This window comes from Leuresthes tenuis, unplaced genomic scaffold (genome assembly GCF_036924035.1).
Source record: "Leuresthes tenuis unplaced genomic scaffold, fLeuTen1.0.hap1 SCAF_1, whole genome shotgun sequence".
In the NCBI taxonomy this organism is placed as follows: domain Eukaryota; kingdom Metazoa; phylum Chordata; class Actinopteri; order Atheriniformes; family Atherinopsidae; genus Leuresthes; species Leuresthes tenuis.
The window spans coordinates 40,730,743-40,757,699 of NW_027325355.1; the positions used below are offsets into that span (position 1 = coordinate 40,730,743).

General features: G+C 46.1%; 3 non-coding genes and 61 pseudogenes across 3 annotated transcripts; all 64 read right to left on the bottom strand.

Annotated features, from left to right (window-relative positions):
- Positions 1-21: 21 nt before the first annotated feature.
- LOC140271566 (5S ribosomal RNA) lies at positions 22-140 on the bottom strand (annotated as a pseudogene).
- A 272-nt stretch (positions 141-412) lies between these two features.
- Positions 413-531, bottom strand: LOC140317855 (5S ribosomal RNA; annotated as a pseudogene).
- Positions 532-800: 269 nt separating this feature from the next.
- Positions 801-919, bottom strand: LOC140314139 (5S ribosomal RNA; annotated as a pseudogene).
- A 269-nt stretch (positions 920-1,188) lies between these two features.
- On the bottom strand, positions 1,189-1,307 carry LOC140304562 (5S ribosomal RNA; annotated as a pseudogene).
- Positions 1,308-1,576: 269 nt separating this feature from the next.
- Positions 1,577-1,695, bottom strand: LOC140298645 (5S ribosomal RNA; annotated as a pseudogene).
- A 269-nt stretch (positions 1,696-1,964) lies between these two features.
- On the bottom strand, positions 1,965-2,083 carry LOC140314149 (5S ribosomal RNA; annotated as a pseudogene).
- A 269-nt stretch (positions 2,084-2,352) lies between these two features.
- On the bottom strand, positions 2,353-2,471 carry LOC140304569 (5S ribosomal RNA; annotated as a pseudogene).
- A 269-nt stretch (positions 2,472-2,740) lies between these two features.
- LOC140293549 (5S ribosomal RNA) lies at positions 2,741-2,859 on the bottom strand (annotated as a pseudogene).
- Positions 2,860-3,128: 269 nt separating this feature from the next.
- On the bottom strand, positions 3,129-3,247 carry LOC140298095 (5S ribosomal RNA). Its single transcript, XR_011913773.1, has one exon. It is a non-coding gene; the product is annotated as a 5S ribosomal RNA (ribosomal RNA).
- Positions 3,248-3,519: 272 nt separating this feature from the next.
- LOC140297272 (5S ribosomal RNA) lies at positions 3,520-3,638 on the bottom strand (annotated as a pseudogene).
- A 269-nt stretch (positions 3,639-3,907) lies between these two features.
- On the bottom strand, positions 3,908-4,026 carry LOC140291046 (5S ribosomal RNA; annotated as a pseudogene).
- Positions 4,027-4,298: 272 nt separating this feature from the next.
- Positions 4,299-4,417, bottom strand: LOC140290900 (5S ribosomal RNA; annotated as a pseudogene).
- Positions 4,418-4,686: 269 nt separating this feature from the next.
- On the bottom strand, positions 4,687-4,805 carry LOC140291599 (5S ribosomal RNA; annotated as a pseudogene).
- A 269-nt stretch (positions 4,806-5,074) lies between these two features.
- LOC140288512 (5S ribosomal RNA) lies at positions 5,075-5,193 on the bottom strand (annotated as a pseudogene).
- Positions 5,194-5,459: 266 nt separating this feature from the next.
- LOC140278198 (5S ribosomal RNA) lies at positions 5,460-5,578 on the bottom strand (annotated as a pseudogene).
- Positions 5,579-5,848: 270 nt separating this feature from the next.
- Positions 5,849-5,967, bottom strand: LOC140293255 (5S ribosomal RNA; annotated as a pseudogene).
- Positions 5,968-6,236: 269 nt separating this feature from the next.
- Positions 6,237-6,355, bottom strand: LOC140293648 (5S ribosomal RNA; annotated as a pseudogene).
- Positions 6,356-6,624: 269 nt separating this feature from the next.
- On the bottom strand, positions 6,625-6,743 carry LOC140289020 (5S ribosomal RNA; annotated as a pseudogene).
- A 272-nt stretch (positions 6,744-7,015) lies between these two features.
- Positions 7,016-7,134, bottom strand: LOC140319261 (5S ribosomal RNA; annotated as a pseudogene).
- Positions 7,135-7,403: 269 nt separating this feature from the next.
- On the bottom strand, positions 7,404-7,522 carry LOC140314154 (5S ribosomal RNA; annotated as a pseudogene).
- Positions 7,523-7,788: 266 nt separating this feature from the next.
- LOC140304574 (5S ribosomal RNA) lies at positions 7,789-7,907 on the bottom strand (annotated as a pseudogene).
- A 269-nt stretch (positions 7,908-8,176) lies between these two features.
- Positions 8,177-8,295, bottom strand: LOC140298900 (5S ribosomal RNA; annotated as a pseudogene).
- Positions 8,296-8,561: 266 nt separating this feature from the next.
- LOC140296674 (5S ribosomal RNA) lies at positions 8,562-8,680 on the bottom strand (annotated as a pseudogene).
- Positions 8,681-8,949: 269 nt separating this feature from the next.
- LOC140293001 (5S ribosomal RNA) lies at positions 8,950-9,068 on the bottom strand (annotated as a pseudogene).
- Positions 9,069-9,337: 269 nt separating this feature from the next.
- On the bottom strand, positions 9,338-9,456 carry LOC140296306 (5S ribosomal RNA; annotated as a pseudogene).
- A 647-nt stretch (positions 9,457-10,103) lies between these two features.
- LOC140296307 (5S ribosomal RNA) lies at positions 10,104-10,222 on the bottom strand (annotated as a pseudogene).
- A 647-nt stretch (positions 10,223-10,869) lies between these two features.
- LOC140304827 (5S ribosomal RNA) lies at positions 10,870-10,988 on the bottom strand (annotated as a pseudogene).
- A 269-nt stretch (positions 10,989-11,257) lies between these two features.
- Positions 11,258-11,376, bottom strand: LOC140296535 (5S ribosomal RNA; annotated as a pseudogene).
- Positions 11,377-11,645: 269 nt separating this feature from the next.
- On the bottom strand, positions 11,646-11,764 carry LOC140316971 (5S ribosomal RNA; annotated as a pseudogene).
- Positions 11,765-12,036: 272 nt separating this feature from the next.
- LOC140294272 (5S ribosomal RNA) lies at positions 12,037-12,155 on the bottom strand (annotated as a pseudogene).
- A 272-nt stretch (positions 12,156-12,427) lies between these two features.
- On the bottom strand, positions 12,428-12,546 carry LOC140298944 (5S ribosomal RNA; annotated as a pseudogene).
- Positions 12,547-12,815: 269 nt separating this feature from the next.
- LOC140291600 (5S ribosomal RNA) lies at positions 12,816-12,934 on the bottom strand (annotated as a pseudogene).
- Positions 12,935-13,203: 269 nt separating this feature from the next.
- LOC140288513 (5S ribosomal RNA) lies at positions 13,204-13,322 on the bottom strand (annotated as a pseudogene).
- A 266-nt stretch (positions 13,323-13,588) lies between these two features.
- LOC140296617 (5S ribosomal RNA) lies at positions 13,589-13,697 on the bottom strand (annotated as a pseudogene).
- Positions 13,698-13,967: 270 nt separating this feature from the next.
- On the bottom strand, positions 13,968-14,086 carry LOC140293256 (5S ribosomal RNA; annotated as a pseudogene).
- A 269-nt stretch (positions 14,087-14,355) lies between these two features.
- On the bottom strand, positions 14,356-14,474 carry LOC140293649 (5S ribosomal RNA; annotated as a pseudogene).
- Positions 14,475-14,743: 269 nt separating this feature from the next.
- LOC140289013 (5S ribosomal RNA) lies at positions 14,744-14,862 on the bottom strand (annotated as a pseudogene).
- A 272-nt stretch (positions 14,863-15,134) lies between these two features.
- Positions 15,135-15,253, bottom strand: LOC140319268 (5S ribosomal RNA; annotated as a pseudogene).
- A 269-nt stretch (positions 15,254-15,522) lies between these two features.
- On the bottom strand, positions 15,523-15,641 carry LOC140314159 (5S ribosomal RNA; annotated as a pseudogene).
- Positions 15,642-15,907: 266 nt separating this feature from the next.
- LOC140304580 (5S ribosomal RNA) lies at positions 15,908-16,026 on the bottom strand (annotated as a pseudogene).
- A 269-nt stretch (positions 16,027-16,295) lies between these two features.
- Positions 16,296-16,414, bottom strand: LOC140298911 (5S ribosomal RNA; annotated as a pseudogene).
- A 266-nt stretch (positions 16,415-16,680) lies between these two features.
- LOC140296676 (5S ribosomal RNA) lies at positions 16,681-16,799 on the bottom strand (annotated as a pseudogene).
- A 269-nt stretch (positions 16,800-17,068) lies between these two features.
- On the bottom strand, positions 17,069-17,187 carry LOC140293002 (5S ribosomal RNA; annotated as a pseudogene).
- Positions 17,188-17,456: 269 nt separating this feature from the next.
- Positions 17,457-17,575, bottom strand: LOC140291595 (5S ribosomal RNA; annotated as a pseudogene).
- A 647-nt stretch (positions 17,576-18,222) lies between these two features.
- Positions 18,223-18,341, bottom strand: LOC140296308 (5S ribosomal RNA; annotated as a pseudogene).
- A 647-nt stretch (positions 18,342-18,988) lies between these two features.
- Positions 18,989-19,107, bottom strand: LOC140304833 (5S ribosomal RNA; annotated as a pseudogene).
- A 269-nt stretch (positions 19,108-19,376) lies between these two features.
- LOC140296536 (5S ribosomal RNA) lies at positions 19,377-19,495 on the bottom strand (annotated as a pseudogene).
- A 269-nt stretch (positions 19,496-19,764) lies between these two features.
- LOC140316985 (5S ribosomal RNA) lies at positions 19,765-19,883 on the bottom strand (annotated as a pseudogene).
- A 272-nt stretch (positions 19,884-20,155) lies between these two features.
- Positions 20,156-20,274, bottom strand: LOC140294274 (5S ribosomal RNA; annotated as a pseudogene).
- Positions 20,275-20,546: 272 nt separating this feature from the next.
- LOC140290825 (5S ribosomal RNA) lies at positions 20,547-20,665 on the bottom strand (annotated as a pseudogene).
- Positions 20,666-20,934: 269 nt separating this feature from the next.
- LOC140298297 (5S ribosomal RNA) lies at positions 20,935-21,053 on the bottom strand. Its single transcript, XR_011913957.1, has one exon. It is a non-coding gene; the product is annotated as a 5S ribosomal RNA (ribosomal RNA).
- Positions 21,054-21,322: 269 nt separating this feature from the next.
- LOC140298622 (5S ribosomal RNA) lies at positions 21,323-21,441 on the bottom strand (annotated as a pseudogene).
- Positions 21,442-21,710: 269 nt separating this feature from the next.
- LOC140314420 (5S ribosomal RNA) lies at positions 21,711-21,829 on the bottom strand (annotated as a pseudogene).
- Positions 21,830-22,098: 269 nt separating this feature from the next.
- Positions 22,099-22,217, bottom strand: LOC140299967 (5S ribosomal RNA; annotated as a pseudogene).
- A 272-nt stretch (positions 22,218-22,489) lies between these two features.
- Positions 22,490-22,608, bottom strand: LOC140299072 (5S ribosomal RNA). Its single transcript, XR_011914656.1, has one exon. It is a non-coding gene; the product is annotated as a 5S ribosomal RNA (ribosomal RNA).
- A 272-nt stretch (positions 22,609-22,880) lies between these two features.
- Positions 22,881-22,999, bottom strand: LOC140300203 (5S ribosomal RNA; annotated as a pseudogene).
- A 272-nt stretch (positions 23,000-23,271) lies between these two features.
- LOC140288945 (5S ribosomal RNA) lies at positions 23,272-23,390 on the bottom strand (annotated as a pseudogene).
- Positions 23,391-23,659: 269 nt separating this feature from the next.
- On the bottom strand, positions 23,660-23,778 carry LOC140299396 (5S ribosomal RNA; annotated as a pseudogene).
- A 660-nt stretch (positions 23,779-24,438) lies between these two features.
- On the bottom strand, positions 24,439-24,557 carry LOC140289142 (5S ribosomal RNA; annotated as a pseudogene).
- Positions 24,558-24,829: 272 nt separating this feature from the next.
- On the bottom strand, positions 24,830-24,948 carry LOC140297250 (5S ribosomal RNA; annotated as a pseudogene).
- Positions 24,949-25,220: 272 nt separating this feature from the next.
- LOC140291075 (5S ribosomal RNA) lies at positions 25,221-25,339 on the bottom strand (annotated as a pseudogene).
- Positions 25,340-25,611: 272 nt separating this feature from the next.
- LOC140297140 (5S ribosomal RNA) lies at positions 25,612-25,730 on the bottom strand (annotated as a pseudogene).
- A 272-nt stretch (positions 25,731-26,002) lies between these two features.
- LOC140295095 (5S ribosomal RNA) lies at positions 26,003-26,121 on the bottom strand (annotated as a pseudogene).
- A 272-nt stretch (positions 26,122-26,393) lies between these two features.
- On the bottom strand, positions 26,394-26,512 carry LOC140278204 (5S ribosomal RNA; annotated as a pseudogene).
- Positions 26,513-26,957: the final 445 nt, after the last annotated feature.

Here is a 26,957-nt window from a genome sequence, read left to right on the forward strand (position 1 = left end):
GGTTGTAGAGAGAAAAGAAAAAGCTTACAGCACCTGGTATTCCCAAGCGGTCTCCCATCCAAGTACTAACCAGGCCCAACCGTCCTTGGCTACCGAGATCAGACGAGGTCGGACATATTCAGGGTGGTTTGGCCATAAGCAACAATCTCTGTGACAAATGTGCATTATATAGGTACTGGAATCATACGGTTCCTCTATGTAACCAGATAATTGCCGAGAAAGGCTGACTTGTAGTGGGCAAATCTTCTTCCCTCATGTGATCATTCTCTGCAGCTGAAACTGAGACTCTCAGATCACTTCGTGTCTGCCAACAAAGCAGCAGCAGCAGCTGAAGATGACCACCTTCCTCATGTGTCACAGGGTGATCAGACGTTGGAACAAAAGACATGCAGGTGGTAGAGAGAAGAGAAAAAGCTTACAGCACCTGGTATTCCCAGACAGTCTACCATCCAAGTACTAACCAGGCCCAAACCCGCTTGGCTTCCGAGATCAGACGAGGTCAGGCATATTCAGGGTGGTGTGGCCGTAAGCAAAAATAACTGTGATAAATGTGCATTATATAGGTACTGGAATCATACAGTTCCTCTATGTAACCAGATAATTGCCGAGAAAAGCTGATAAATAGTGGGCACATCTTCTTCCCTGACGTGATTATTTTCTCGAGCTGAAACTGAGACTCTCAGATCAATTCGTGTCTGCCAACAAAGCAGCAGAAGCTGAAGATGACCAACTTCCTCATGTGTCACAGGGTGATCAGACGTTGCAACAAAAGACATGCAGGTGGTAGAGAGAAGAGAAGAAGCTTACAGCACCTGGTATTCCCAAGCAGTCTCCCATCCAAGTACTAACCAGGCTCAACCCTGATTGGCGTCCGAGATCAGACGAGGTCGGGCATGTTCAGGGTGGTGTGGCCGTAAGCAACAATGTCTCTGACAAATGTGCATTATATAGGTACTGGAATCATACGGTTCCTCTATGTAACCAGATAATTGCCGAGAAAGGCTGATGTGTAGCGGGCATATCATCTTGTCTGATGTGATCATTCTCTTCAGCTGAAACTGAGACTCTCAGATCAATTCGTGTCTGCCAACAAAGCAGCAACAGCTGAAGATGACCAACTTCCTCATGTGTCACAGGGTGATCAGACGTTGCAACAAAAGACATGCAGGTGGTAGAGAGAAGAGAAAAAGCTTAAGGCACCTGGTATTCCCAAGCGAACTCCCATTCAAGTACTAACCAGGCCCAACCCTGCTTGGCTTCCGAGATCAGATGAGGTCGGGCTTATTCAGGGTGGTGTGGCCGTAAGCAACAATATCGGTGACAAATGTGCATTATATAGGTACTGGAATCATACACTTCCTCTGTGTAACCAGATAATTGCCGAAAAAGGCTGACTTGTAGTGGGTTCATCTTCCTCCTTGATGTGATTATTCTCTGGAGCTGAAACTGAGACTCTCAGATCACCTCGTGTCTATCAACAAAGCAGCAGCAGCTGAAGATGACCAACTTCTTCACGTGTCACAGGGTGATCAGACGTTGCAACAAAAGACATGCAGGTGGTTGAGAGAAGAGAAAAAGCTTACAGCACCTGGTATTCCCAAGCGGTCTGCCATCCAAGTACTAACCAGGCCCAAACCTGCTTGGCTTCCAAGATCAGACGAGGTCGGGCATATTCAGGGTGGTGTGGCCGTAAGCAACAATGTCTCTGACAAATGTGCATTATATAGGTACTGGAATCATACGGTTCCTCTATGCAACCGGATAATTGCCGAGAAAGGCTGATGTGTAGCGGGCATATCATCTTGTCTGATGTGATCATTCTCTTCAGCTGAAACTGAGACTCTCAGATCAATTCGTGTCTGCCAACAAAGCAGCAGAAGCTGAAGATGACCAACTTCCTCATGTGTCACAGGGTGATCAGACGTTGCAACAAAAGACATGCAGGTGGTAGAGAGAAGAGAAGAAGCTTACAGCACCTGGTATTCCCAAGCAGTCTCCCATCCAAGTACTAACCAGGCTCAACCCTGATTGGCGTCCGAGATCAGACGAGGTCGGGCATGTTCAGGGTGGTGTGGCCGTAAGCAACAATGTCTCTGACAAATGTGCATTATATAGGTACTGGAATCATACGGTTCCTCTATGCAACCAGATAATTGCCGAGAAAGGCTGATGTGTAGCGGGCATATCATCTTGTCTGATGTGATCATTCTCTTCAGCTGAAACTGAGACTCTCAGATCAATTCGTGTCTGCCAACAAAGCAGCAGAAGCTGAAGATGACCAACTTCCTCATGTGTCACAGGGTGATCAGACGTTGCAACAAAAGACATGCAGGTGGTAGAGAGAAGAGAAAAAGCTTAAGGCACCTGGTATTCCCAAGCGAACTCCCATTCAAGTACTAACCAGGCCCAACCCTGCTTGGCTTCCGAGATCAGATGAGGTCGGGCTTATTCAGGGTGGTGTGGCCGTAAGCAACAATATCGGTGACAAATGTGCATTATATAGGTACTGGAATCATACACTTCCTCTGTGTAACCAGATAATTGCCGAGAAAGGCTGATGTGTAGCGGGCATATCATCTTGTCTGATGTGATCATTCTCTTCAGCTGAAACTGAGACTCTCAGATCAATTCGTGTCTGCCAACAAAGCAGCAACAGCTGAAGATGACCAACTTCCTCATGTGTCACAGGGTGATCAGACGTTGCAACAAAAGACATGCAGGTGGTAGAGAGAAGAGAAAAAGCTTAAGGCACCTGGTATTCCCAAGCGAACTCCCATTCAAGTACTAACCAGGCACAACCCTGCTTGGCTTCTGAGATCAGATGAGGTCGGGCTTATTCAGGGTGGTGTGGCCGTAAGCAACAATATCGGTGACAAATGTGCATTATATAGGTACTGGAATCATACACTTCCTCTGTGTAACCAGATAATTGCCGAAAAAGGCTGACTTGTAGTGGGTTCATCTTCCTCCTTGATGTGATTATTCTCTGGAGCTGAAACTGAGACTCTCAGATCACCTCGTGTCTATCAACAAAGCAGCAGCAGCTGAAGATGACCAACTTCTTCACGTGTCACAGGGTGATCAGACGTTGCAACAAAAGACATGCAGGTGGTTGAGAGAAGAGAAAAAGCTTACAGCACCTGGTATTCCCAAGCGGTCTGCCATCCAAGTACTAACCAGGCCCAACCCTGCTTGGCTTCCAAGATCAGACGAGGTCGGGCATATTCAGGGTGGTGTGGCCGTAAGCAACAATGTCTGTGACAAATATAAACTGTATAGGTACTGGAATCATACACTTCCTCTATGTAACCAGATAATTGCCGATAAAGGCTGACTTGTAGTGGGCACATCTTCTTCCCTGATATGATTATTCTCTGCAGCTGAAACTGAGACTCTCAGATCACTTCATGTCTGCCAACAAAGCTGCAGCAGCTGCTGAAGATGACCAACTTCCTCATGTGTCACAGGGTGATCAGACGTTGCATCAAAAGACATGAAGGTGGTAGAGAGAAGAGAAAAAGCTTACAGCACCTGGTATTCCCAAGCTGTCTCCCATCAAAGTACTAACCAGGCCCAAACCTCCTTGGCTTCGGAGATCAGACAAGGTCAGACATATTCAGGGTGGTTTGGCCGTAAGTAACAATCTCTGTGACAAATGTGCATTATATAGGCAATGGAATCATATGGTTCCTCTATGTAACCAGAAAATTGCTGAGAAAGGCTGATATGTAGTGGGCACATCTTGTTCACTGACGTGATAAATCTCAACTGCTGAAACTGAGACTCTCAGATCACTTCGTGTCTGCCAACAAAGCAGCAGCAGCTGAAGATGACCAACTTCCTCATGTGTCACAGGGTGATCAGACGTTGCAACAAAAGACATGCAGGTGGTAGAGAGAAGAGAAAAAGCTTAAAGCACCTGGTATTCCCAAGAGGTCTTCGATCCAAGTACTAACCAGGCCCAACCCTCCTTGGCTTCCGAGATCAGACGAGGTCGGGCATGTTCAGGGTGGTGTGGCCGTAAGCAACAATGTCTCTGACAAATGTGCATTATATAGGTACTGGAATCATACGGTTCCTCTATGCAACCAGATAATTTCCGAGAAAGGCTCACTTGTTATGGGCACATCTTCTTTCCTGATGTGATCATTCTCTGCAACTTAAATTGAGACTCTCAGATCACTTCGTGTCTGCCAAAAAAGCAGCAGCAGCTGCTGAAGATGACCAACTTCCTCATGTGTCATAGGGTGATCAGACGTTGCAACAAAAGACATGCAGGTGGTAGAGAGAAGAGAAAAAGCTTAAAGCACCTGGTATTCCCAAGAGGTCTTCCATCCAAGTACTAACCAGGCCCAACCCTCCTTGGCTTCCGAGATCAGACGAGGTAGGGCATGTTCAGGGTGGTGTGGCCGTAAGCAACAATGTCTCTGACAAATGTGCATTATATAGGTACTGGAATCATACGGTTCCTCTATGCAACCAGATATTTTCCGAGAAAGGCTGATGTGTACTGGGCAAATCTTCTTCCCTGACGTGATTATTCTCTGCAGCTGAAACTGAGACTCTCAGATCACTTTGTGTCTGCCAAAAAAGCAGCAGCAGCTGAAGATGACCAACTTCCTCATGTGTCACAGTGTGATCAGACGTTGCAACAAAACACATGCAGGTGGTAGAGAGAAGAGAAAAAGTTTACAGCACCTGGTATTCCCAGACAGTCTACCATCCAAGTACTAACCAGGCCCAAACCTGCTTGGCTTCTGAGATCAGACGAGCTCGGGCATATGCAGGGTGGTGTGGCCGTAAGCAACCATAACTGTGACAAATGTGCATTATATAAGTACAGGATTCATACGGTTCCTCTATGTAACCAGATAATTGCCGAGAAAGGCTGATGTGTAGTGGGCATATCTTCTTCCCTGATGTGATTATTCTCTTCAGCTGAAACTGAGACTCTCAGATAACTTTGTGTCTTCCAACAAAGCAGCAGCAGCTAAAGATGGCCAACTTCCTCATGTGTCACAGGGTGATTAGACGTTGCAACAAAAGGCATGCAGGTTGTAGAGAGAAGAGAAAACGCTTACAGCACCTGGTATTCCCAAGCAGTCTCCCATTAAAGTACTAACCAGGCCCAACCCTCCTTGGCTTCCGAGATCAGACGAGGTCGGGCTTATTCAGGGTGGTGTGGCCGTAAGGAACAATTTCTGTGACAAATGTGCATTATATAGGTACTGGAATCATACAATTCCTCTATGTAACCAGATAATTGCAGAGAAAGGCTGACTTGTTATGGGCACATCTTCTTCCCTGATGTGATTATTCTCTGCAGCTGAAACTGAGACTCTCAGATCACTTCGTGTCTGCCAACAAAGCAGCAGCAGCTGAAAATCAACTTCCTCATGTGTCACAGGGTGATCAGACGTTGCAACAAAAGACATGCAGGTGGTCGAGAGAAGACAGAAAGCTTACAGCTCCTGGTATTCCCAAGCGGTCTCCCATTTAAGTACTAACCAGGCCCAACCCTCCTTGGCTTCCGAGATCAGACGAGGTCAGGCATGTTCAGGGTGGTGTGGCCGTAAGTAACAATGTCTGTGACAAATGTGCATTATATAGGTACTGGAATCATACGGTTCCTCTATGCAACCAGATAATTGCCGAAAAAGGCTGACTTGTAGTGGGAAAATCTTCTTCCCTGATGTGATTATTTTCTGGTACTGAAACTGAGACTCTCAGATCACTTCGTATCTGCCAACAAAGCAGCAGCAGCTGAAGATGACCAACTTCCTCATGTGTCACAGGATGATCAGACGTTTCTAACAAAAGACATGCAGGTGGTAGAGAGAAGAGAAAAAGCTTACAGCACCTGGTATTCCCAAGAGGTCTTCCATCCAAGTAATAACCAGGCCCAACCCTTCTTGGGTTCCGAGATTAGACGAGGTCGGGCATATTCAGGGTGGTGTGGCCGTAAGTAACAATGTCTGTGACAAATGTGCATTATATAGGTACTGGAATCATACGGTTCCTCTATGCAACCAGATAATTGCCGAAAAAGGCTGACTTGTAGTTGGAAAATCTTCTTCCCTGATGTGATTATTTTCTGGTACTGAAACTGAGACTCTCAGATCACTTTGTGTCTGCCAACAAAGCAGCAGCAGCTGAAGATGACCAACTTCCTCATGTGTCACAGGGCGATAAGACTTTGCAACAAAAGACATGCAGGTGATAGAGAGAAGAGAAAAAGCCTACAGCACCTGGTATTCCCAAGCGGTCTCCCATTCAAGTACTAACCAGGCCAAACCCTGCTTGGCTTCCGAGATCAGATGAGGTTGGGCTTATTCAGGGTGCTGTGGCCGTAAGTAACAATCTCTCTGAAAAATGTTTATAATATAGGTACTGGAATCATACGGTTCCTCTATATAACCAGATAATTGCCGAGAAAGGCTGATGTGTAGCGGGCATATCATCTTCTCTGATGTGATCATTCTCTTCAGCTGAAACTGAGACTCTCAGATCACTTCGTGTCTGCCAACAAAGCAGCAGCAGCTGAAGATGACCAACTTCCTCATGTGTCACAGGATGATCAGACGTTGCAACAAAAGACATGCAGGTGGTAGAGAGAAGAGAAGAAGCTTACAGCACCTGGTATTCCCAGAGAGTCTACCATCCAAGTACTAACCAGGCCCAAACCCGCTCGGCTTCCGAGATCAGATGAGGTCAGGCATATTCAGGGTGGTGTGGCCGTAAGCAAAAATAACTGTGATAAATGTGCATTATATAGGTACTGGAATCATACAGTTCCTCTATGTAACCAGATAATTGCCGAGAAAAGCTGATAAATAGTGGGCACATCTTCTTCCCTGACGTGATTATTTTCTCGAGCTGAAACTGAGACTCTCAGATCACTTCGTGTCTGCCAACAAAGAAGCAGCAGCTGCTGAAGATGACCAACTTCCTCATGTGTCACAGGATGATCAGACGTTGCAACAAAAGACATGCAGGTGGTAGAGAGAAGAGAAGAAGCTTACAGCACCTGGTATTCCCAAGCAGTCTCCCATCCAAGTACTAAGCAGGCTCAACCCTGCTTGGCGTCCGAGATCAGACGAGGTCGGGCATGTTCAGGGTGGTGTGGCCGTAAGCAACAATGTCTCTGACAAATGTGCATTATATAGGTACTGGAATCATACGGTTCCTCTATGCAACCGGATAATTGCCGAGAAAGGCTGATGTGTAGCGGGCATATCATCTTGTCTGATGTGATCATTCTCTTCAGCTGAAACTGAGACTCTCAGATCAATTCGTGTCTGCCAACAAAGCAGCAGAAGCTGAAGATGACCAACTTCCTCATGTGTCACAGGGTGATCAGACGTTGCAACAAAAGACATGCAGGTGGTAGAGAGAAGAGAAGAAGCTTACAGCACCTGGTATTCCCAAGCAGTCTCCCATCCAAGTACTAACCAGGCTCAACCCTGATTGGCGTCCGAGATCAGACGAGGTCGGGCATGTTCAGGGTGGTGTGGCCGTAAGCAACAATGTCTCTGACAAATGTGCATTATATAGGTACTGGAATCATACGGTTCCTCTATGCAACCAGATAATTGCCGAGAAAGGCTGATGTGTAGCGGGCAAATCATCTTCTCTGATGTGATCATTCTCTGCAACTTAAACTGAGACTCTCAGATCACTTCGTGTCAGCCAACGCAGCAGCAGCTGAAGATGACCAACTTCCTCATGTGTCACAGGGTGATCAGACGTTGCAACAAAAGACATGCAGGTGGTAGAGAGAAGAGAAAAAGCTTAAGGCACCTGGTATTCCCAAGCGAACTCCCATTCAAGTACTAACCAGGCCCAACCCTGCTTGGCTTCCGAGATCAGATGAGGTCGGGCTTATTCAGGGTGGTGTGGCCGTAAGCAACAATATCGGTGACAAATGTGCATTATATAGGTACTGGAATCATACACTTCCTCTGTGTAACCAGATAATTGCCGAAAAAGGCTGACTTGTAGTGGGTTCATCTTCCTCCTTGATGTGATTATTCTCTGGAGCTGAAAATGAGACTCTCAGATCACCTCGTGTCTATCAACAAAGCAGCAGCAGCTGAAGATGACCAACTTCTTCACGTGTCACAGGGTGATCAGACGTTGCAACAAAAGACATGCAGGTGGTTGAGAGAAGAGAAAAAGCTTACAGCACCTGGTATTCCCAAGCGGTCTGCCATCCAAGTACTAACCAGGCCCAACCCTGCTTGGCTTCAAAGATCAGACGAGGTCGGGCATATTCAGGGTGGTGTGGCCGTAAGCAACAATGTCTGTGACAAATATAAACTGTATAGGTACTGGAATCATATGGTTCCTCTATGCAACCAGATAATTGCCAAGAAAGGCTGATAGGTAGTGGAAACATCTTCCCTGACGTGATTATTCTCTCCAGCTGAAACTGAGACTCTCATATCACTTCGTGTCTGCCAACAAAGCAGCAGCAGCTGAAGATGACCAACTTCCTCATGTGTCACAGGGCGATCAGACATTGCAACAAAAGACATGCAGGTGGTAGAGAGAAGAGAAAAAGCTTACAGCTCCTGGTATTCCCAAGCGAACTCCCATTCAAGTACTAACCAGGCCCAACCCTCCTTGGGTTCTGAGATCAGACGAGGTTGGGCATTTTCAGGGTGGTGTGGCCGTAAACAACAATGTCTGTGACAAATGTAAATTGTATAGGTACAGGAATCATACGGTTCCTCTATATAACCAGATAATTGCCAAGAAAGGCTAAATTGTAGTGGGCACATCTTCTTCCCTGACGTGATCATTCTCTTCAGCTGAAACAGAGACTCTCAGATCACTTTGTGTCTGCCAACAAAGCAGCAGCAGCTGAAGATGACCAACTTCCTCATGTGTCACAGGGCGATCAGACATTGCAACAAAAGACATGCAGGTGGTAGAGAGAAGAGAAAAAGCTTACAGCACCTGGTATTCCCAAGCGGTCTAACATTCAAGTACTAACCAGGCCCAACCCTGCTTGGGTTCCGAGATTAGACGAGGTCGGGCATATTCAGGGTGGTGTGGCTGTAAGTAACAATGTCTGTGACAAATGTGCATTATATAGGTACTGGAATCATACGGTTCCTCTATGCAACCAGATAATTGCCGAAAAAGGCTGACTTGTAGTGGGTTCATCTTCTTCCCTGATGTGATTATTCTCTGGTACTGAAACTGAGACTCTCAGATCACTTCGTGTCTGCCAACAAAGCAGCAGCAGCTGAAGATGACCAACTTCCTGATGTGTCACAGGGCGATCAGACATTGCAACAAAAGACATGCAGGTGGTAGAGAGAAGAGAAAAAGCCTACAGCCCCTGGTATTCCCAAGCTGTCTCCCATTCAAGTACTAACCAGGCCAAACCCTGCTTGGCTTCCGAGATCAGATGAGGTTGGGCTTATTCAGGGTGGTGTGGCCGTAAGTAACAATCTCTCTGAAAAATGTTTATAATATAGGTACTGGAATCATACGGTTCCTCTATATAACCAGATAATTGCCGAGAAAGGCTGATGTGTAGCGGGCATATCATCTTCTCTGATGTGATCATTCTCTTCAGCTGAAACTGAGACTCTCAGATCACTTCGTGTCTGCCAACAAAGCAGCAGCAGCTGAAGATGACCAACTTCCTCATGTGTCACAGGATGATCAGACGTTGCAACAAAAGACATGCAGGTTGTAGAGAGAAAAGAAAAAGCTTACAGCACCTGGTATTCCCAAGCGGTCTCCTATCCAAATACTAAAAAGGCCAAACCCTGCTTGGCTTCCGAGATCAGGCTTATTCAGGGTGGTGTGGCCGTAAGCAACAATAACTGTGACAAATGTGCATTATATAAGTACTGGAATCATACACTTCCTCTATGAAACCAGATAATTGCCGAGAAAGGCTGACTTGTAGCGGGCACATGTTCTTCCCTGATGTGATTATTATCTACAGCTGAAAATGAGACTCTCAGATCACTTCGTGTCTGCCAACATAGCAGCAGCAGCTGAAGATGACCAACTTCCTCATGTGTCACAGGGCGATCAGACATTGCAACAAAAGACATGCAGGTGGTAGAGAGAAGAGAAAAAGCCTACAGCCCCTGGTATTCCCAAGCTGTCTCCCATTCAAGTACTAACCAGGCCAAACCCTGCTTGGCTTCCGAGATCAGATGAGGTTGGGCTTATTCAGGGTGGTGTGGCCGTAAGTAACAATCTCTCTGAAAAATGTTTATAATATAGGTACTTGAATCATACGGTTCCTCTATATAACCAGATAATTGCCGAGAAAGGCTGATGTGTAGCGGGCATATCATCTTCTCTGATGTGATCATTCTCTTCAGCTGAAACTGAGACTCTCAGATCACTTCGTGTCTGCCAACAAAGCAGCAGCAGCTGAAGATGACCAACTTCCTCATGTGTCACAGGATGATCAGACGTTGCAACAAAAGACATGCAGGTTGTAGAGAGAAAAGAAAAAGCTTACAGCACCTGGTATTCCCAAGCGGTCTCCTATCCAAATACTAACAAGGCCAAACCCTGCTTGGCTTCCGAGATCAGGCTTATTCAGGGTGGTGTGGCCGTAAGCAACAATAACTGTGACAAATGTGCATTATATAAGTACTGGAATCATACACTTCCTCTATGAAACCAGATAATTGCCGAGAAAGGCTGACTTGTAGCGGGCACATGTTCTTCCCTGATGTGATTATTATCTACAGCTGAAAATGAGACTCTCAGATCACTTCGTGTCTGCCAACATAGCAGCAGCAGCTGAAGATGACCAACTTCCTCATGTGTCACAGGATGATCAGACGTTGCAACAAAAGACATCCAGGTGGTAGAGAGAAGAGAAGAAGCTTACAGCACCTGGTATTCCCAAGAGGTCTCCCATCCAAGTACTAACCAGGCCCAACCGTGCTCTGCTTCCGAGATCAGACGAGGTCAGGCATGTTCAGGGTGGTGTGGCCGCAAGCAACAATGTCTTTGACAAATGTGCATTATATAGGTACTGGAATCATACGGTTCCTCTATGCAACCAGATAATTGCCGAGAAAGGCTGATGTGTAGCGGGCACATCTTCTTCCCTGACGTGATTATTCTCTCCAGCTGAAACTGAGACTCTCAGATAACTTCGTGTCTGCCAACAAAGCAGCAGCAGCTGAAGATGACTAACTTCCTCATGTTTCACAGGGCGATCAGACATTGCAACAAAAGACATGCAGGTGGTAGAGAGAAGAGAAAAAGCTTAAAGCACCTGGTTTTCCCAAGCGGTCTCCCATCAAAGTACTAACCAGGCCCAATCCTGCTTGGGCTCCGAGATCAGACGAGGTTGGGAATACTCAGGGTGGTGTGGCCGTAAGTAACAATGTCTGTGACAAATGTGCATTATATAGGTACTGGAATCATACGGTTCCTCTATGCAACCAGATAATTGCCAAGAAAGGCTAACTTGTAGTGGGCACATCTTCTTCCCTGATGTGATTATTCTCTTCAGCTGAAACTGAGACTCTCAGATCACTTCGTGTCTGCCAACAAAGCAGCAGCAGTTGAAGATGACCAACTTCCTCATGTGTCACAGGGTGATCAGACGTTGCAACAAAAGACATGCAGGTTGTAGAGAGAAAAGAAAAAGCTTACAGCACCTGGTATTCCCAAGCGGTCTCCCATCCAAATACTAACAAGGCCCAACTCTGCTTGGCTTCCGAGATCAGACGAGGTCGGGCTTATTCAGGGTGGTGTGGCCGTAAGCAACAATCTCTGTGACAAATGTGCATTATATAGGCAATGGAATCATATGGTTCCTCTATGTAACCAGATAATTGCAGAGAAAGGCTGACTTGTAGCGGGCACATCTTCTTCCCTGATGTTAGTATTATCTACAGCTGAAACTGAGACTCTCAGATCACTTCGTGTCTGCCAACAAAGCAGCAGCAGCTGCTGAAGATGACCAACTTCCTCATGTGTCACAGGGTGATCAGACGTTGCAACAAAAGACATGCAGGTGGTAGAGAGAAGAGAAAAAGCTTACAGCACCTGGTATTCCCAAGCGGTCTCTTATCAAAGTACTAACCAGGCCCAAACCTCCTTGGCTTCTGAGATCAGACGAGGTCAGACATATTCAGGGTGGTTTGGCCGTAAGCAACAATCTCTGTGACAAATGTGCATTATATAGGCAATGGAATCACATGGTTCCTCTATGTAACCAGATAATTGCCGAGAAAGGCTGATATGTAGTGGGCACATCTTTTTCCCTGACGTGATAATTTTCTCCAGCTGAAAATGAGACTCTCAGATCACTTCGTGTCTGCCAAATAAGCAGCAGCAGCAGCTGAAGATGACCAACTTCCTCATGTGTCACAGGGTGATCAGACGTTGCAACAAAAGACATGCAGGTGGTAGAGAGAAGAGAAAAAGCTTACAGCACCTGGTATTCCCAAGCGGTCTCCCATCCAAGTACTAACCAGGCCCAACCCTCCTTGGCTTCCGAGATCAGACGAGGTAGGGCATGTTCAGGGTGGTGTGGCCGTAAGCAACAATGTCTCTGACAAATGTGCATTATATAGGTACTGGAATCATACGGTTCCTCTATGCAACCAGATATTTTCCGAGAAAGGCTGATGTGTACTGGGCAAATCTTCTTCCCTGACGTGATTATTCTCTGCAGCTGAAACTGAGACTCTCAGATCACTTTGTGTCTGCCAAAAAAGCAGCAGCAGCTGAAGATGACCAACTTCCTCATGTGTCACAGTGTGATCAGACGTTGCAACAAAACACATGCAGGTGGTAGAGAGAAGAGAAAAAGTTTACAGCACCTGGTATTCCCAGACAGTCTACCATCCAAGTACTAACCAGGCCCAAACCTGCTTGGCTTCTGAGATCAGACGAGCTCGGGCATATGCAGGGTGGTGTGGCCGTAAGCAACCATAACTGTGACAAATGTGCATTATATAAGTACAGGATTCATACGGTTCCTCTATGTAACCAGATAATTGCCGAGAAAGGCTGATGTGTAGTGGGCATATCTTCTTCCCTGATGTGATTATTCTCTTCAGCTGAAACTGAGACTCTCAGATAACTTTGTGTCTTCCAACAAAGCAGCAGCAGCTAAAGATGGCCAACTTCCTCATGTGTCACAGGGTGATTAGACGTTGCAACAAAAGGCATGCAGGTTGTAGAGAGAAGAGAAAACGCTTACAGCACCTGGTATTCCCAAGCAGTCTCCCATTAAAGTACTAACCAGGCCCAACCCTCCTTGGCTTCCGAGATCAGACGAGGTCGGGCTTATTCAGGGTGGTGTGGCCGTAAGGAACAATTTCTGTGACAAATGTGCATTATATAGGTACTGGAATCATACAATTCCTCTATGTAACCAGATAATTGCAGAGAAAGGCTGACTTGTTATGGGCACATCTTCTTCCCTGATGTGATTATTCTCTGCAGCTGAAACTGAGACTCTCAGATCACTTCGTGTCTGCCAACAAAGCAGCAGCAGCTGAAGATCAACTTCCTCATGTGTCACAGGGTGATCAGACGTTGCAACAAAAGACATGCAGGTGGTCGAGAGAAGACAGAAAGCTTACAGCTCCTGGTATTCCCAAGCGGTCTCCCATTTAAGTACTAACCAGGCCCAACCCTCCTTGGCTTCCGAGATCAGGCATGTTCAGGGTGGTGTGGCCGTAAGTAACAATGTCTGTGACAAATGTGCATTATATAGGTACTGGAATCATACGGTTCCTCTATGCAACCAGATAATTGCCGAAAAAGGCTGACTTGTAGTGGGAAAATCTTCTTCCCTGATGTGATTATTTTCTGGTACTGAAACTGAGACTCTCAGATCACTTCGTATCTGCCAACAAAGCAGCAGCAGCTGAAGATGACCAACTTCCTCATGTGTCACAGGATGATCAGACGTTTCTAACAAAAGACATGCAGGTGGTAGAGAGAAGAGAAAAAGCTTACAGCACCTGGTATTCCCAAGAGGTCTTCCATCCAAGTAATAACCAGGCCCAACCCTTCTTGGGTTCCGAGATTAGACGAGGTCGGGCATATTCAGGGTGGTGTGGCCGTAAGTAACAATGTCTGTGACAAATGTGCATTATATAGGTACTGGAATCATACGGTTCCTCTATGCAACCAGATAATTGCCGAAAAAGGCTGACTTGTAGTTGGAAAATCTTCTTCCCTGATGTGATTATTTTCTGGTACTGAAACTGAGACTCTCAGATCACTTTGTGTCTGCCAACAAAGCAGCAGCAGCTGAAGATGACCAACTTCCTCATGTGTCACAGGGCGATAAGACATTGCAACAAAAGACATGCAGGTGATAGAGAGAAGAGAAAAAGCCTACAGCACCTGGTATTCCCAAGCGGTCTCCCATTCAAGTACTAACCAGGCCAAACCCTGCTTGGCTTCCGAGATCAGATGAGGTTGGGCTTATTCAGGGTGCTGTGGCCGTAAGTAACAATCTCTCTGAAAAATGTTTATAATATAGGTACTGGAATCATACGGTTCCTCTATATAACCAGATAATTGCCGAGAAAGGCTGATGTGTAGCGGGCATATCATCTTCTCTGATGTGATCATTCTCTTCAGCTGAAACTGAGACTCTCAGATCACTTCGTGTCTGCCAACAAAGCAGCAGCAGCTGAAGATGACCAACTTCCTCATGTGTCACAGGATGATCAGACGTTGCAACAAAAGACATGCAGGTGGTAGAGAGAAGAGAAGAAGCTTACAGCACCTGGTATTCCCAGACAGTCTACCATCCAAGTACTAACCAGGCCCAAACCCGCTCGGCTTCCGAGATCAGATGAGGTCAGGCATATTCAGGGTGGTGTGGCCGTAAGCAAAAATAACTGTGATAAATGTGCATTATATAGGTACTGGAATCATACAGTTCCTCTATGTAACCAGATAATTGCCGAGAAAAGCTGATAAATAGTGGGCACATCTTCTTCCCTGACGTGATTATTTTCTCGAGCTGAAACTGAGACTCTCAGATCACTTCGTGTCTGCCAACAAAGAAGCAGCAGCTGCTGAAGATGACCAACTTCCTCATGTGTCACAGGATGATCAGACGTTGCAACAAAAGACATGCAGGTGGTAGAGAGAAGAGAAGAAGCTTACAGCACCTGGTATTCCCAAGCAGTCTCCCATCCAAGTACTAAGCAGGCTCAACCCTGCTTGGCGTCCGAGATCAGACGAGGTCGGGCATGTTCAGGGTGGTGTGGCCGTAAGCAACAATGTCTCTGACAAATGTGCATTATATAGGTACTGGAATCATACGGTTCCTCTATGCAACCGGATAATTGCCGAGAAAGGCTGATGTGTAGCGGGCATATCATCTTGTCTGATGTGATCATTCTCTTCAGCTGAAACTGAGACTCTCAGATCAATTCGTGTCTGCCAACAAAGCAGCAGAAGCTGAAGATGACCAACTTCCTCATGTGTCACAGGGTGATCAGACGTTGCAACAAAAGACATGCAGGTGGTAGAGAGAAGAGAAGAAGCTTACAGCACCTGGTATTCCCAAGCAGTCTCCCATCCAAGTACTAACCAGGCTCAACCCTGATTGGCGTCCGAGATCAGACGAGGTCGGGCATGTTCAGGGTGGTGTGGCCGTAAGCAACAATGTCTCTGACAAATGTGCATTATATAGGTACTGGAATCATACGGTTCCTCTATGCAACCAGATAATTGCCGAGAAAGGCTGATGTGTAGCGGGCAAATCATCTTCTCTGATGTGATCATTCTCTGCAACTTAAACTGAGACTCTCAGATCACTTCGTGTCAGCCAACGCAGCAGCAGCTGAAGATGACCAACTTCCTCATGTGTCACAGGGTGATCAGACGTTGCAACAAAAGACATGCAGGTGGTAGAGAGAAGAGAAAAAGCTTAAGGCACCTGGTATTCCCAAGCGAACTCCCATTCAAGTACTAACCAGGCCCAACCCTGCTTGGCTTCCGAGATCAGATGAGGTCGGGCTTATTCAGGGTGGTGTGGCCGTAAGCAACAATATCGGTGACAAATGTGCATTATATAGGTACTGGAATCATACACTTCCTCTGTGTAACCAGATAATTGCCGAAAAAGGCTGACTTGTAGTGGGTTCATCTTCCTCCTTGATGTGATTATTCTCTGGAGCTGAAAATGAGACTCTCAGATCACCTCGTGTCTATCAACAAAGCAGCAGCAGCTGAAGATGACCAACTTCTTCACGTGTCACAGGGTGATCAGACGTTGCAACAAAAGACATGCAGGTGGTTGAGAGAAGAGAAAAAGCTTACAGCACCTGGTATTCCCAAGCGGTCTGCCATCCAAGTACTAACCAGGCCCAACCCTGCTTGGCTTCAAAGATCAGACGAGGTCGGGCATATTCAGGGTGGTGTGGCCGTAAGCAACAATGTCTGTGACAAATATAAACTGTATAGGTACTGGAATCATATGGTTCCTCTATGCAACCAGATAATTGCCAAGAAAGGCTGATAGGTAGTGGAAACATCTTCCCTGACGTGATTATTCTCTCCAGCTGAAACTGAGACTCTCATATCACTTCGTGTCTGCCAACAAAGCAGCAGCAGCTGAAGATGACCAACTTCCTCATGTGTCACAGGGCGATCAGACATTGCAACAAAAGACATGCAGGTGGTAGAGAGAAGAGAAAAAGCTTACAGCTCCTGGTATTCCCAAGCGAACTCCCATTCAAGTACTAACCAGGCCCAACCCTCCTTGGGTTCTGAGATCAGACGAGGTTGGGCATTTTCAGGGTGGTGTGGCCGTAAACAACAATGTCTGTGACAAATGTAAATTGTATAGGTACAGGAATCATACGGTTCCTCTATATAACCAGATAATTGCCAAGAAAGGCTAAATTGTAGTGGGCACATCTTCTTCCCTGACGTGATCATTCTCTTCAGCTGAAACAGAGACTCTCAGATCACTTTGTGTCTGCCAACAAAGCAGCAGCAGCTGAAGATGACCAACTTCCTCATGTGTCACAGGGCGATCAGACATTGCAACAAAAGACATGCAGGTGGTAGAGAGAAGAGAAAAAGCTTACAGCACCTGGTATTCCCAAGCGGTCTAACATTCAAGTACTAACCAGGCCCAACCCTGCTTGGGTTCCGAGATTAGACGAGGTCGGGCATATTCAGGGTGGTGTGGCTGTAAGTAACAATGTCTGTGACAAATGTGCATTATATAGGTACTGGAATCATACGGTTCCTCTATGCAACCAGATAATTGCCGAAAAAGGCTGACTTGTAGTGGGTTCATCTTCTTCCCTGATGTGATTATTCTCTGGTACTGAAACTGAGACTCTCAGATCACTTCGTGTCTGCCAACAAAGCAGCAGCAGCTGAAGATGACCAACTTCCTGATGTGTCACAGGGCGATCAGACATTGCAACAAAAGACATGCAGGTGGTAGAGAGAAGAGAAAAAGCCTACAGCCCCTGGTATTCCCAAGCGGTCTCCCATTCAAGTACTAACCAGGCCAAACCCTGCTTGGCTTCCGAGATCAGATGAGGTTGGGCTTATTCAGGGTGGTGTGGCCGTAAGTAACAATCTCTCTGAAAAATGTTTATAATATAGGTACTGGAATCATACGGTTCCTCTATATAACCAGATAATTGCCGAGAAAGGCTGATGTGTAGCGGGCATATCATCTTCTCTGATGTGATCATTCTCTTCAGCTGAAACTGAGACTCTCAGATCACTTCGTGTCTGCCAACAAAGCAGCAGCAGCTGAAGATGACCAACTTCCTCATGTGTCACAGGATGATCAGACGTTGCAACAAAAGACATGCAGGTTGTAGAGAGAAAAGAAAAAGCTTACAGCACCTGGTATTCCCAAGCGGTCTCCTATCCAAATACTAAAAAGGCCAAACCCTGCTTGGCTTCCGAGATCAGGCTTATTCAGGGTGGTGTGGCCGTAAGCAACAATAACTGTGACAAATGTGCATTATATAAGTACTGGAATCATACACTTCCTCTATGAAACCAGATAATTGCCGAGAAAGGCTGACTTGTAGCGGGCACATGTTCTTCCCTGATGTGATTATTATCTACAGCTGAAAATGAGACTCTCAGATCACTTCGTGTCTGCCAACATAGCAGCAGCAGCTGAAGATGACCAACTTCCTCATGTGTCACAGGGCGATCAGACATTGCAACAAAAGACATGCAGGTGGTAGAGAGAAGAGAAAAAGCCTACAGCCCCTGGTATTCCCAAGCTGTCTCCCATTCAAGTACTAACCAGGCCAAACCCTGCTTGGCTTCCGAGATCAGATGAGGTTGGGCTTATTCAGGGTGGTGTGGCCGTAAGTAACAATCTCTCTGAAAAATGTTTATAATATAGGTACTTGAATCATACGGTTCCTCTATATAACCAGATAATTGCCGAGAAAGGCTGATGTGTAGCGGGCATATCATCTTCTCTGATGTGATCATTCTCTTCAGCTGAAACTGAGACTCTCAGATCACTTCGTGTCTGCCAACAAAGCAGCAGCAGCTGAAGATGACCAACTTCCTCATGTGTCACAGGATGATCAGACGTTGCAACAAAAGACATGCAGGTTGTAGAGAGAAAAGAAAAAGCTTACAGCACCTGGTATTCCCAAGCGGTCTCCTATCCAAATACTAACAAGGCCAAACCCTGCTTGGCTTCCGAGATCAGGCTTATTCAGGGTGGTGTGGCCGTAAGCAACAATAACTGTGACAAATGTGCATTATATAAGTACTGGAATCATACACTTCCTCTATGAAACCAGATAATTGCCGAGAAAGGCTGACTTGTAGCGGGCACATGTTCTTCCCTGATGTGATTATTATCTACAGCTGAAAATGAGACTCTCAGATCACTTCGTGTCTGCCAACATAGCAGCAGCAGCTGAAGATGACCAACTTCCTCATGTGTCACAGGATGATCAGACGTTGCAACAAAAGACATCCAGGTGGTAGAGAGAAGAGAAGAAGCTTACAGCACCTGGTATTCCCAAGAGGTCTCCCATCCAAGTACTAACCAGGCCCAACCGTGCTCTGCTTCCGAGATCAGACGAGGTCAGGCATGTTCAGGGTGGTGTGGCCGCAAGCAACAATGTCTCTGACAAATGTGCATTATATAGGTACTGGAATCATACGGTTCCTCTATGCAACCAGATAATTGCCGAGAAAGGCTGATGTGTAGCGGGCACATCTTCTTCCCTGACGTGATTATTCTCTCCAGCTGAAACTGAGACTCTCAGATAACTTCGTGTCTGCCAACAAAGCAGCAGCAGCTGAAGATGACTAACTTCCTCATGTTTCACAGGGCGATCAGACATTGCAACAAAAGACATGCAGGTGGTAGAGAGAAGAGAAAAAGCTTAAAGCACCTGGTTTTCCCAAGCGGTCTCCCATCAAAGTACTAACCAGGCCCAATCCTGCTTGGGCTCCGAGATCAGACGAGGTTGGGAATACTCAGGGTGGTGTGGCCGTAAGTAACAATGTCTGTGACAAATGTGCATTATATAGGTACTGGAATCATACGGTTCCTCTATGCAACCAGATAATTGCCAAGAAAGGCTAACTTGTAGTGGGCACATCTTCTTCCCTGATGTGATTATTCTCTTCAGCTGAAACTGAGACTCTCAGATCACTTCGTGTCTGCCAACAAAGCAGCAGCAGTTGAAGATGACCAACTTCCTCATGTGTCACAGGGTGATCAGACGTTGCAACAAAAGACATGCAGGTTGTAGAGAGAAAAGAAAAAGCTTACAGCACCTGGTATTCCCAAGCGGTCTCCCATCCAAATACTAACAAGGCCCAACTCTGCTTGGCTTCCGAGATCAGACGAGGTCGGGCTTATTCAGGGTGGTGTGGCCGTAAGCAACAATCTCTGTGACAAATGTGCATTATATAGGCAATGGAATCATATGGTTCCTCTATGTAACCAGATAATTGCAGAGAAAGGCTGACTTGTAGCGGGCACATCTTCTTCCCTGATGTTAGTATTATCTACAGCTGAAACTGAGACTCTCAGATCACTTCGTGTCTGCCAACAAAGCAGCAGCAGCTGCTGAAGATGACCAACTTCCTCATGTGTCACAGGGTGATCAGACGTTGCAACAAAAGACATGCAGGTGGTAGAGAGAAGAGAAAAAGCTTACAGCACCTGGTATTCCCAAGCGGTCTCTTATCAAAGTACTAACCAGGCCCAAACCTCCTTGGCTTCTGAGATCAGACGAGGTCAGACATATTCAGGGTGGTTTGGCCGTAAGCAACAATCTCTGTGACAAATGTGCATTATATAGGCAATGGAATCACATGGTTCCTCTATGTAACCAGATAATTGCCGAGAAAGGCTGATATGTAGTGGGCACATCTTTTTCCCTGACGTGATAATTTTCTCCAGCTGAAAATGAGACTCTCAGATCACTTCGTGTCTGCCAAATAAGCAGCAGCAGCAGCTGAAGATGACCAACTTCCTCATGTGTCACAGGGTGATCAGACGTTGCAACAAAAGACATGCAGGTGGTAGAGAGAAGAGAAAAAGCTTACAGCACCTGGTATTCCCAAGCGGTCTCCCATCCAAGTACTAACCAGGCCAAACCCTAGTTGGCTTCTGAGATCAGATGAGGTCGGGCTTATTCAGGGTGGTGTGGCCGTAAGTAACAATCTCTCTGAAAAATGTTTATAATATAGGTACTGGAATCATACGGTTCCCCTATGTAACCAGATAATTGCCGAGAAAGGCTGATATGTAGTGGGCACATCTTGTTCCCTGAGGTGATAATTCTCTCTAGCTGAAAATGAGACTCTCAGATCACTTCGTGTCTGCCAACAAAGCAGCAGCAGCTGAAGATGACCAACTTCCTCATGTGTCACAGGGTGATCAGACGTTGCAACAAAAGACATGGAGGTGGTAGAGAGAAGAGAAAAAGCTTACAGCACCTGGTATTCCCAAGCGGTCTCCCATCCAAGTACTAACCAGGACCAACCCTGCTTGGCTTCCGAGATCAGACGAGGTCGGGCATATTCAGTGTGGTGTGGCCGTAAGCAACAATGTCTGTGACAAATGTAAATTGTATAGGTACTGGAGTCATACGGTTCCTCTATATAACCAGATAATTGCAGAGAAAGGCTGATAAATAGTGGGCACATCTTCTTCCCTGACGTGATTATTCTCTCCAGCTGAAAATGAGACTCTCAGATCACTTTGGGTCTGCCAACAAAGCAGCAGCAGCTGAAGATGACCAACTTCCTCATGTGTCACAGGGCGATCACACCTTGCAAGAAAATACATGCAGGTGGTCGAGAGAATAGAAAAAGCTTACAGCACCTGGCATTCCCAAGGGGTCTCCCATTCAAGTACTAAACAGGCCCAACCCTGCTTGGGTTCCGAGATCAGACGAGGTCGGGCATATTCAGGGTGGTGTGGCCGTAAGTAACAATGTCTGTGAAAAATGTGCATTATATAGGTACTGGAATAATACAGTTCCTCTATGTAACCAGATAATTGCAGAGAAAGGCTGATAAGTAGTGGGCACATCTTCTTCCCTGACGTGATTATTCTCTCCAGCTGAAACTGAGACTCTCAGATCACTTCGTGTCTGCCAACAAAGCAGCAGCAGCTGAAGATGACCAACTTCCTCATGTGTCACAGGGCGATCAGACGTTGCAACAAAAGACATGCAGGTGGTAGAGAGAAGAGAAGAAGCTTACAGCACCTGGTATTCCCAAGCGGTCTCCCATCAAAGTACTAACCAGGTCCAGCCCTGCTATGCTTCCGAGATCAAACGAGGTCGGGCATGTTTAGGGTGGTTTGGCCGTAAGCAACAATCTCTGTGACAAATGTGCATTATATAGGTAATGGAATCATATGGTTCCTCTATGTAACCAGATAATTGCCGAGAAAGGCTGATATGTAGTGGGCACATCTTTTTCCCTGACGTGATCATTCTCTCCAGCTGAAAATGAGACTCTCAGATCACTTTGTGTCTGCCAACAAAGCAGCAGCAGCTGAAGATGACCAACTTCCTCATGTGTCACAGGGTGATCAGACGTTGCAACAAAAGACATGCAGGTGGTTGAGAGAAGAGGAAAAGCTTACAGCACCTGGTATTCCCAAGCTGTCTCCTATCCAAGTACTAACCAGGCCCAACCCTGCTTGACTTCCAAGATCAGACGAGGTCGGGCTTATTCAGGGTGGTGTGGCCGTAAGCAACAATAACTGTGACAAATGTGCATTATATAAGTACTGGAATCATACACTTCTTCTATGCAACCAGATAATTGCAGAGAAAGGCTGACTTGTAGTTGGCACATCTTCTTCCCTGATGTGATTATTCTCTACAGCTGAAATTGAGACTCTCAGATCACTTCGTGTCTGCCAACAAAGCAGCAGCAGCTGCTGAAGATGACCAACTTCCTCATGTGTCACAAGGTGATCAGACTTTGCAACAAAAGACATTCAGGTGGTAGAGAGAAGAGAAAAAGCTTACAGCACCTGGTATTCCCAAGCGGTCTCCCATCAAAATACTAACCAGGCCCAACCCTGCTTGGCTTCCGATATCAGACGAGGTCGGACATATTCAGGGTGGTATGGCCGTAAGCAACAATATCTGTGACAAATGTGCATTATACATATACTGGAATCATACACTTCCTCTATGTAACCAGATAATTGCAGATAAAGGCTGACTTGTAGTGGGCACATCTTCTTCCCTGATATGATTATTCTCTGCAGCTGAAACTGAGACTCTCAGATCACTTAGTGTCTGCCAACAAAGAAGCAGCAGCTGCTGAAGATGACCAACTTCCTCATGTGTCACAGGATGATCAGACGTTGCAACAAAAGACATGCAGGTGGTAGAGAGAAGAGATGAAGCTTACAGCACCTGGTATTCCCAAAAGGTCTCCCATCGAAGTACTAACCAGGCCCAACCCTGCTCTGCTTCCGAGATCAGACGAGGTCGGGCATGTTCAGGGTGGTGTGGCCGTAAGGAACAATGTCTCTGACAAATGTGCATTATATAGGTACTTGAATCATACGGTTCCTCTATGCAACCAGATAATTGCCAAGAAAGGCTAACTTGTAGTGGGCACATCTTCTTCCCTGATGTGATTATTCTCTTCAGCTGAAACTGAGACTCTCAGATCACTTCGTGTCTGCCAAAAAAGCTGCAGCAGCAGCTGAAGATGACCAACTTCCTCATGTGTCACAGGGTGATCAGACTTTGCAACAAAAGACATGCAGGTGGTAGAGAGAAGAGAAAAAGCTTACAGCACCTGGTATTCCCAAGCGGTCTCTCATCAAAGTACTAACCTGGCCCAACCCTCCTTGGCTTCTGAGATCAGACAAGGTCAGACATATTCAGGGTGGTTTGGCCGTAAGCAACAATCTCTGTGAAAAATGTGCATTATATAGGCAATGGAATCATATGGTTCCTCTATGTAACCAGATAATTGCAGAGAAAGGCTGATATGTAGTGGGCACATCTTCTTCCCTGACGTGATTATTCTCTCCAGCTGAAAATGAGACTCTCAGATCACTTCGTGTCTGCCAACAAAGCAGCAGCAGCTGAAGATGACCAACTTCCTCATGTGTCACAGGGTGATCAGACGTTGCAACAAAAGACATGCAGGTGGTTGAGAGAAGAGGAAAAGCTTACAGCACCTGGTATTCCCAAGCGGTCTCCTATCCAAGTACTAACCAGGCCCAACCCTGCTTGGCTTCCAAGATCAGACGAGGTCGGGCTTATTCAGGGTGGTGTGGCCGTAAGCAACAATAAGTGTGACAAATGTGCATTATATAAGTGCTGGAATCATACACTTCTTCTATGTAACCAGATAATTGCAGAGAAAGGCTGACTTGTAGTGGGCACATCTTCTTCCCTGATGTGATTATTCTCTACAGCTGAAACTGAGACTCTCAGATCACTTCGTGTCTGCCAACAAAGCAGCAGCAGCTGCTGAAGATGACCAACTTCCTCATGTGTCACACGGTGATCAGACATTGCAACAAAAGACATGCAGGTGGTAGAGAGAAGAGAAAAAGCTTTAAGCAACTGGTATTCCCAAGCGGTCTCCCATCAAAGTAATAACCAGGCCCAACCCTGCTTGGCTTCTGAGATCAGACAAGGTCAGACATATTCAGGTTGGTTTGGCCGTAAGCAACAATCTCTGTGACAAATGTGCATTATATAGGTAATGGAATCATATGGTTCCTCTATGTAACCAGAAAATTGCCGAGAAAGGCTGATATGTAGTGGGCACATCTTGTTCCCTGACGTGATAATTCTCTCCAGCTGAAAATGAGACTCTCAGATCACTTCGTGTCTGCCAAATAAGCAGCAGCAGCTAAAGATGACCAACTTCCTCATGTGTCACAGGGTGATCAGACGTTGCAACAAAAGACATGCAGGTGGTAGAGAGAAGAGAAAAAGCTTACAGCACCTGGTATTCCCAAGCGATCTCCCATCCAAGTACTAACCAGGCCAAAACCTGCTTGGCTTCCAAGATCAGACGAGGTCGGGCTTATTCAGGGTGGTGTGGCCGTAAGCAACAACATCTGTGACAAATGTGCATTATATAAGTACTGGAATCATACACTTCCTCTATGTAACCAGATAATTGCCGAGAAAGGCTGACTTGTAGTGGGCACATCTTCTTCCCTGATGTGATTATTTTCTGCAGCTGAAACTGAGACTCTCAGATCACTTAGTGTCTGCCAACAAAGAAGCAGCAGCTGCTGAAGATGACCAACTTCCTCATGTGTCACAGGGTGATCAGACGTTGCAACAAAAGACATGAAGGTGGTAGAGAGAAGAGAAAAAGCTTACAGCACCTGGTATTCCCAAGCTGTCTCCCATCAAAGTACTAACCAGGCCCAAACCTCCTTGGCTTCGGAGATCAGACAAGGTCAGACATATTCAGGGTGGTGTGGCCGTAAGTAACAATCTCTGTGACAAATGTGCATTATATAGGCAATGGAATCATATGGTTCCTCTATGTAACCAGATAATTGCAGAGAAAGGCTGATATGTAGTGGGCACATCTTGTTCCCTGACGTGATAATTCTCTCCAGCTGAAAATGAGACTCTCAGATCACTTAGTGTCTGCCAACAAAGAAGCAGCAGCTGCTGAAGATGACCAAATTCCTCATGTGTCACAGGATGATCAGACGTTGCAACAAAAGACATGCAGGTGGTAGAGAGAAGAGATTAAGCTTACAGCACCTGGTATTCCCAAGCAGTCTCCCATTCAAGTACTAACCAGGCCCAACCCTGCTTGGGTTCCGAGATCAGACGAGGTCGGGCATATTCAGGGTGGTGTGGCCTTACGTAACAATGTCTGTGACAAATGTGCATTATATATGTACTGGAATCATACAGTTCCTCTATGCAACCAGATAATTGCCAAGAAAGGCTAACTTGTAGTGGGCACATCTTCTTCCCTGAAGTGATTATTCTCTTCAGCTGAAACTGAGACTCTCAGATCATTTCGTGTCTGCCAAAAAAGCAGCAGCAGCTGCTGAAGATGACCAACTTCCTCATGTGTCACAGGATGATCAGACGTTGCAACAAAAGACATGCAGGTGGTAGAGAGAAGAGAAAAAGCTTGAGGCACCTGGTATTCCCAAGCGGTCTCCCAATAAAGTACTAACCAGGCCCAACCCTGCTTGGCTTCCGAGATCAGACGAGATCGGGTTTATTCAGGGTGGTGTGGCCGTAAGAAACAATATTTGTGACAAATGTGCATTATATAGGTACTGGAATCATACACTTCCTCTATGTAACCAGATAATTGCAGAAAAAAGCTGACTTGTAGTGGGTTCATCTTCTTCTCTGATGTGATCATTCTCTGCAGCTGAAACTGAGACTCTGAGATCACTTCGTGTCTGCCAACAAAAAAACAGCAGCAGCTGAAGATGACCAACTTCTTCACGTGTCACAGGGTAATCAGTCGTTACAACAAAAGACATGCAGGTGGTGGAGAGAAGAGAAAAAGCTTACAGCACCTGGTATTCCAAAGCTGACTCCCATCCAAGTACTAACAAGGCCAAACCCTGCTTGGCTTCCGAGATCAGACGAGGTCGGGCTTATTCAGGGTGGTGTGGCCGTAAGCAACAACAACTGTGACAAATGTGCATTATATAAGTACTGGAATCATACATTTCCTCTATGTAACCAGATAATTGCAGAGAAAGGCTGACTTGTAGTGGGCACATCTTCTTCCCTGATGTGATTATTCTCTGCAGCTGAAACTGAGACTCTCAGATCACTTCGTGTCTGCTAACAAAGCAGCAGCAGCTGCTGAAGATGACCAACTTCCTCATGTGTCACAGGATGATCAGACGTTGCAACAAAAGACATGCAGGTGGTAGAGAGAAGAGAAAAAGCTTACAGCACCTGGTATTCCCAAGCGGTCTCCCATTAAAGTACTAACCAGGCCCAACCATCCTTGGCTTCCGAGATCAGACGAGGTCGGACATATTCAGGGTGGTTTGGCCATAAGCAACAATCTCTGTGACAAAAGTGCATTATATAGGCAATGGAATCATATGGTTCCTCTATGTAACCAGATAATTGTAGAGAAAGGCTGATATGTAGTGGGCACAACTTGTTCCCTGACGTGATAATTCTCTCCAGCTGAAAATGAGACTCTCAGATCACTTCGTGTCTGCCAAATAAGCAGCAGCAGCTAAAGATGACCAACTTCCTCATGTGTCACAGGGTGATCAGACGTTGCAACAAAAGACATGCAGGTGGTAGAGAGAAGAGAAAAAGCTTACAGCACCTGGTATTCCCAAGCTGTCTCCCATCAAAGTACTAACCAGGCCCAAACCTCCTTGGCTTCGGAGATCAGACAAGGTCAGACATATTCAGGGAGGTTTGGCCGTAAGTAACAATCTCTGTGAAAAATGTGCATTATATAGGTAATGGAATCATATGGTTCCTCTA